Genomic DNA, 7,940 nt, shown 5'->3' with positions numbered 1-7,940 from the left:
GAAACTGATTGTAAGAAGTCAGGTTGTTTGGATTGAAGAAGAGGATAATGAGTGTCTTTTATCAGATGATCTTAAAGTGTTTAAGGTACCCTTATGTTAATTATAATGATAGTAATATCTTTCCTTTATTAACATGTTCAGATCTTAGAAACATTGTATGTAGTTCCTACAACTGTTGTAGGTATTAAGTTATACCATCATATCCATTTCACAAATATGGAAATAGGTCATTGCCGTGGTTCTTGGTAAGTCATCACTTAATTCCAGACCTGTCTGTTTTTACTGCCCTTTCTCTCAACCACAATACCTTTGAAAAGGAGAACTTAACACAATAGTCTGTGGCAGTGGAACATGCATGAGTTGGTAGTGGGTACACTACAGTGGTTAGTGAGTCAGGACTGAGGACCTCAAGACCTCATGGTTTTTATCTCGGTGAAAAAAGAATTCAGTGCTGTGACCAGAATTAGAGAAGCAAAAGATTTACTGTCAAATAAGAAGGAGGACAGGAAAGCTCTCTGAACAGAGAGAGATCCCAAGTGGGTAGCCACCGAGGGAGCATGAAGCAGGTATAGTGGTCAAGGAGTAGGGATTCAGCCATTGGTGTCTTGGCATTGCCTCTCTTGTTGATTGGTTGGGGGCCATGGAGTCTCCTAGTTACATAGGTCCACTGAGTCTCCCAGGTTACCTGGCTGTTTTCCTGAAACACTCTTTGGTTCATTGCTTTCACATTATGTTATTGTGTTGGTGTTCTGAACATTCAACTTTAACTGGGTTGGGTGCACCCAGACTCCATATGATTGTTCCTTATTTAGACTGATCAATGGGCTTGGCAGTTGGCTTCGCCACCCCTGCCTGAATCCAGTTAACTATCTGTAGCCATTTTCCAACTTCCTCGCTTAGTGATACCTGACAGGGGTATCCCAATTACCTCCATTAAAAATAAATTAGTTAATAAAAAAGAGATGTGGGCTTAAGTTGATTCTTATTTCTTGGTTAGCTCTTGAAGCAGATCCATTATGAATGGGTAAATGTTATAGGAGGGCATGTTAGGCTCAATAGAGAGATCTTAGTTTAAAATAAGCAAACTTAAAGTCATCTTTTTAACATGTTAAAGAATGTATACTTCTAAGTTGAAGGGGAAAGTTAGTGCAGGAGATTGAGTTTGGGGCCCTGGGTTGGAGCTATGGGGTGCATGGAAGCTTCCTGGGAGAGCATGAAGAGTGTGAGAACTAGAGCCAGGGATAATTAACAGAGTAGTCATGTTTTCCGGCCATTTAGCAGGTGGTGGCTGGTAGAGGAACACCACAAAGAGAAAATTAGATAATCAAGCCGCAAATCACAAGAGAACATGTTGTGTTTTTTTGTTGGCTCTTTTTCTTTTTTGAGATTGTCTGCTAAATAAAGCAATCTGTGTGCAGCTGAAAAATTCCAGTTGTCTCTTATAAAAGGCTCCCAATAGGAAAGAAACAGGAGAAACTGGTTCCAGGAACTATGATATAGGTTGGTATTCTTAGGCCTTTGCCTCCTCTACTCCCTCTTCCTTCCCTAACTCTGCACTCTTGTAATCTAGGAATTAACCTCTCCTTTCAAAATGATGATTTGCCAGCATTCTTATGTTCTGAAGAATTTCTCTGTGTTAATGACTTACCACTCTAGAAGCATGATAAAATACATCAGAAGGACGTCAGGTTGGCTTTTTTTGTTTTTATAAGAGCCTAGAATCATTTCTTTTCTTTTATCTTTTAAAACACTTTTCTTCAACTGTAGGTGGAACAGAAAGAAGGTCATCACACATCTTTTCTCCCCTTCTATTTTCTGACAAGCTGTGTGACCTTGTACAAGACACCTCAGCTATCAGGGCTCAACTTTTCTTATCTTTTAAATACAGGGATTGGACTACATTTTCTCAGAGGTATCTTTCCACTCAAAAGTTTTGTGATTCCATAATTTAAGCCCCGCACATACATGCCATTTAAATGTCATTGGCTAGATCACAAAAAGGCTAATAATTGTATAATCAGGGATAGATCAAATACTATTGAAATATGGTTCCTTAAAGATTGAAAAAGTTCTCTTTAGAGTAATGAAAGAAGAATTCTATTTTTCATGAGGTCAAATGTCTATTTTGGTATTAGCTTTAATTAAATTAAATTCTGAGAAAATTTAGGCATGTATGTGCAGGGCTTAAATTATGGAATCACAAAACTTTTGAGTGGAAAGGTACCTCTGAGAAAATGTAGTCCAATCCCTGTATCTAAAAGATAAGAAAAGTTGAGCCCTGATAGCTGAGGTGTCTTGTACAAGGTCACACAGCTTGTCAATTTAGTCAGTCTTTCCTGACTGACTCTAAACAATACAAAATAATTGAACATGCTTTCTTGGTAAATGTATAGACTTTTAAGAAAGGTTAATAACTATTGTTTTAAGTCAGCTCAAGCTGCTAAAACAAAATGCCAATCTGGTTGATTTAAAAAACAGATATTTATTTCCCACAATTCTGAAGGCTGGATGTCTGGGATAGAATGTCAGTGTAGTCAGGTTTTGATGAGTAACTTCTCGGCTTGCACATGTTCACTTTCTTGGTATGTGTGTGAGGGGCTCTCTGTGTTCTTGTTTTATAAGGTCATTAATCCTGTCTTCATATCCCCACCTTCATCACCTCATTGAAACATAATTCAAAGTCATTACCTCCAAATATCATCACATTAGCATTTAAGGTTTCAACATATTAACAAGGTGGGGGGGCACAGACATGTCATCCAATTATCTTGCTGAGACAGTTGCTAAAATGGGATAAACCTAGCTCAGGAGTATGCTTGAACAATAAGGACACAGAAGAAAGACTAGACTATATAGGGTGTGGTCCTCAAGCAATTGAGGTTGTTTGAACTGGGATCGAAGTATCACTTGAGAGATGGATCAAATGCATAATTGACATGGAAAGCAACTTATCCTAATGCCTTGTCTAAAGGCAGTACTGCTAAGGGAGTCGAAAGGGTGCCATAACATGAAGCAAAATCAAGGAGTAAGTGATGGACAGATCAGGAACAAATTGAGAAGCAAGATGTGATATTTAGGGAAAGTAATGCTGGTTAAATTTCATATGCTATGTGGACTTTTCTTTATAGGGCCTCAGCCATCTGGGGCCTGATCATTTTGAGAAGCCAGGTAAAATCTAACACTAAAACAATTGCCTTTTTAGACTCTGGATATCCATCCTTGCTCTAGGGAGAAGAGACTTCAGAGGAGTAAGGAAGCTTTCATTGTCCCCTTTGGGGGTGTTAGAAATTGGACCAATGGTGTATAGGTGATATAATATTGTGGTATGAAGATGATCCTGTGCCTCTGAATCACATACAGTTTTGTAAACCAATGTCACCTCAAAAACTAGATGTGTCTGTGATTTATGGTACCTTCATTTCCTATTTATTTCAGTGGACTTGGAAGCAGACCCTCAGATCAGTCATGTCTCCTATCTCATCCACTGCCCTTACTCCCCCCACCTTGGGTGAGTCATTTCCTTCCAGAACAGTGACAGCCATCACCAAAATTGAGAACTAAAAGTGACAAAAGGGCTGTTTTCATAGTTCTCCTGTAACATAATATAAAAGTTCACCACATCAGGCATATCATCTTAATCACTAGGGTCAAAAGAACTTCTAGATGTGACAAGTAGCTGTCTCTTTAGTTAACTTTTCTCCTTTGATTGGCAAAGAGAAGATGGCAAATCAGCAATAAATGGATGATAACTTCACTATATCAATTCTTTTAAATTTGTCTCCATCAGTGGAAAATAAGAATTGTATCCTGAGTCTTTTATGTTAAAGAATATATGGAAAAGAAATCAATGCTCACTCTTAAAGATGAGAATGAGGCCCTCCCTGGTGGTGCAGCGGGTTAAAGCACTGCATTGAGAAGCTAAAGCCACTTCCACCTGAGTTTGATCCCCGCCTGCCCCAGAGGTGACCACATGGCGTGGCAGACCTCTCCTGACCCACCCACTGCTCCCCTCAGCAGTGTACTTCATCGATCTGCCTGTTCTGCTCCCCACTGTCTCTGGTGAATCCTCTCACCGCCCCTGAGCCTCTGGCCTGTACAAATAAATAAATCTTAAAAAAAAATGATGATAATGAACAATGGTGCCAGAGTTTTAAAGTCAACTGACACTTTATAGCTTCAGTAATGTCTGTTAAGTACCTCCTCTGTCCCTCACATTTTCTCAGCACTGAGGTGATATAAGAGTGGACAGGTAGGCAAAGTATAGTTTTCATGGAGTCTATATTCCAGTAGGCAAATGCAGAAATAGCACCATATCAAAAGTGGCAAGTTCTATGCAAAGACCCAAATAGGAGGATGTGGGACAGGGTGACTGGTAGCTACTTTGTTTAGGTATCCAGAAAGGCAATGCTGAGGAAATTGTGTAATGCTGGAACCTGAATGACAAGAAAGAGGCAACCACATACAGGAGTTGGGACCAACTTTTGGGGAGCAGTACAGGCCCTAAGGCAGCACTGAAATAGGCATAGGAGGCTGAGGGTAAGTGATGGCAATATAGAGAAGCTGGAAGTGGCTTTTCAGACAAAGAGGAATCAAGCCACAGAGGAAATTTGGAATTTATTCTGAGTGTATTGGGAAACCATTGGAGGTTTTTAAGCAAAGAAAAGTTTTTATCAATATACAGTTTAAAAAGATCACTATGGCTGCTCTGTAGAAAATGGATTGTGTAAGAATACGAGTACAAGAAAAGGAGGTCAGTTAAGTAGCTACTACTTTTTCCCATGAATGATTGGTGTCTTAGGTCAGGGTAGTGGTAAAGGAATGAGGGGAATTCTTAGAGTTTGGTTAAGCAACTTGATGCATGGTGCAATGTAGACTCCTTCCTTATGAAATAAGGAAGACTGGGAAAAAGCAAGTTTTTTGGGTAAAATCAATGTTTAGCTTGTAGTACACAGATTTGAAGGGGGAAAAATCAATGTTCAGTTTGAAACACACTGATAATGTCATAAAAAGATGTCAAGCAAGCACTTGGGTATAGATGTGGAACGCTGAGGACTATCTAGTGTGTGTATGGCAGGGATTATTTTTGCTCTTTCTATACCACCTTACATTATGATGAGGGTCATGTGACTACTCTGGCCAATAGGTTACTTTGGGCAGAAATGCAAGGGAGGGAATTTGAGGTGCTCTATGCTCTCTCTGCTACGCAAGGACCAAAGAGACTTCCAGATGGCAGAGCCCTTTTCAGCTTAGTGAGTGGGTGAGTGGGTTATGCGAAGCACACTCACCATTCCCTGTGCTAGCCTGTGCTAATTATATAGGGTAAAGGAACAATGAACCTTTTGTTAAGTCACTGAGGTTTGGGGGTTCTTTTGTTATTGCAACATAATTATATCTATACTGGCTACTATATTCAGAAAAATGGATTTAGGGATTTTCAGTAAAAAGATATGACCTGACATCATGGGAATAAATATATCATTTAAGAGAAAGTATGGATGAAGTGCAAAAGGGAACTCAGTCTAGAATCTAAACATGCTCTAACATGCAGGGACTGAAAAAAAAAGAAAAGTCAGGATTGTATAGTGTCTAGGCAGCTAAATAGAGATGAGGCAAAAGAGCATTAGCCATAGTGTCCAATTGCTTAAGGGGTGATTTTTGAGCATAGAAGATGATTTAGAAGTATTACAGTGGCAGTTACTTTTCTCCTAAATTATTGGTTGTGAGAGAGAGCCTAGGCTCTGATTTCTACAATGAAGTCATGAATGACACACAGCAGGCTGTAGAAATGCTGCACTGACACACTACTCCAAACTAGCAGGTAACTAAATCTGAAGGATTCCCCCCCACCCCATCTGGGCTCTGAATTTGGGCAGATGCAGATAGATACAACCTGGGAAAATTTTCTTCCCACATACTAGGTCAAATGTTTATTCCTGGGGTTTCTACATTGTCCTCAGGATGCCTCCAGGGCTTGCTATATTGCAAGTTCAGGGTCTTTTTTTCTCAGATATTCATCTGTTCCTGAACTCTCCCCTGCATGTATACTGGTACTCTGACACAAAGCAGATTCTAAGTCTCTTTGTTAAATGAATGAACTCTCTTGCCTGGTATTGGCAAGATCAACACCAACAAACTTAAGGGATAAGGATGCGAGTTATCACAAGCATAGGTGAGCTTTCTGGTAACATCAAGTTATCAAAGGAAGCCTCCTGTTCAGATTGTTCACATACTTAGTCCCTCAGCAAGCACTTATTGAGTACCAGCTATGTATCAAATATTGTGGATTTAAGTAAACAAAGGAAGTGTCTACTCTACCCTCTACCCCCAAGGAACTGACAATATAGTTGGAAGGATGAGGCTAGCTTATGAAACCATTAGAGAACAATAGGAGATGGTATCCAGTAAATTGAAAGAAAACTGAATGGTACAGATAATGAGCATTATTGAAACTTTGTAATGGGAAGAAATAGATAAAAGTAAAACGAAATTTTATCTAGGAAAGTTTCTTGGAGGAAGTAGGATTTTGGATCTGCAAGTTTGAGGAGGGAGACTTGGAGAGGGTCTGAATTCGAACTTCATTGATTGCCAGGGGGAAATTGAGAAGATCCCTGAAGCCAGAGGAAATGGTATATGTTTGACAAGAAACATAACTAGAAAGGTAGAATGGCCCCATACTAGTGAGGATTTCAAAAGTCACTAAGCCGGACTGCCATCCATCCATCCTTTGATTTGCTCATTCATAAAACATTGAGACCCTACTATGTGCCAGACAGTGTGGTAATATGTTATGGTAATTATGGTAATTATGTTGTATGTGAGAGTTTGTATGACCTCTGACTTCATGGGGTTTATACTCTTGCTGAGAGGACAGATAAGTAACATTGAAACATCAATGTAGCAAAATTTTAGATTGTGACAATGCAATAAATAATGAAGTGGTAGGATAAAAGGAAAGATGGAACATGCTATTTTTATTGGGGAAGACCTAGCCTGGGAGGACTTTTCTGAGGAGCTAGTACTTATGAAGGGACCTGTGGAAAGTGACAAGATGAAGATAATAGTAGGTTCCAGGGAATGAGAGTGGTATCACAAAGAGTGTTTCAGGAAGATAACACATAATGTAGAGAAAAGTGGAGAGTCACTGAGGGAGTAGCAAGGAAAATGGTGCAACTTAGAATCTAAAGACTACTCTAGAAATCTTTAGTTACAAAGGTTTCTCTTCTATGAATTTTCATTTCAACATCATATGTATTAGAGACTTCTTGTGTGTGTCTTGGATGATTGGGTATTGCAGCTTCAATAATTAGGGAATAAGACCCCTTCTCTTTGCTCCATCTCATGTACCACACTCGTGAACACTGTAGCTTGTGATCTGTTGACATTACATCATTTCCCAATGTTTTCTATCTTTCCTACTTGTAAAGGGACCCGCTGCCTATCAGATAGACTGATGTCCTTGGAAAACACCAAAATAGAAGACACAGGTTTTCTTGCCCATCTCATCAAAGTTAGGCCTGTGAGTATTCTGTGGCTTTGTGCCCAGTAGAAGAGGATTAGAGTTGCCAAATCTTTGGATAATAACAAGTTCCAATCTACATAACACCTGGTCTTTACAAACCAAGTCATTACGAATGTGATCCAAATTGTCACTCCAGGGGTTTTATTATTTCCAAATTAGTTGGAGTTGTTTCTTTCTTATGGAAGTTGCCTGCCTGCCCATATTCCCTTGTTTAGTATGGATCAAGTGACTATTTCTCTTCTGTTTTTTTTTTTTTTTTTTTTTTTTTTTTTTTTTTTTTTTGCTATGGCTTGGTGACTTAGAGTTAGAGAACAGTTGGGAGGAAGGGACCACTGTACCCTAGAACTCTTGGCCCGAATATATTATTGGATAATAAACATCAAAACAAACAACTCAGGTACCACTGAACGTGGAGGTGGTT

This window comes from Condylura cristata, unplaced genomic scaffold (genome assembly GCF_000260355.1).
Source record: "Condylura cristata isolate star-nosed mole 26May11 unplaced genomic scaffold, ConCri1.0 scaffold00002, whole genome shotgun sequence".
Taxonomy (NCBI): Eukaryota; Metazoa; Chordata; class Mammalia; order Eulipotyphla; family Talpidae; genus Condylura; species Condylura cristata.
Note: the sequence above shows the minus strand (reverse complement) of the source record.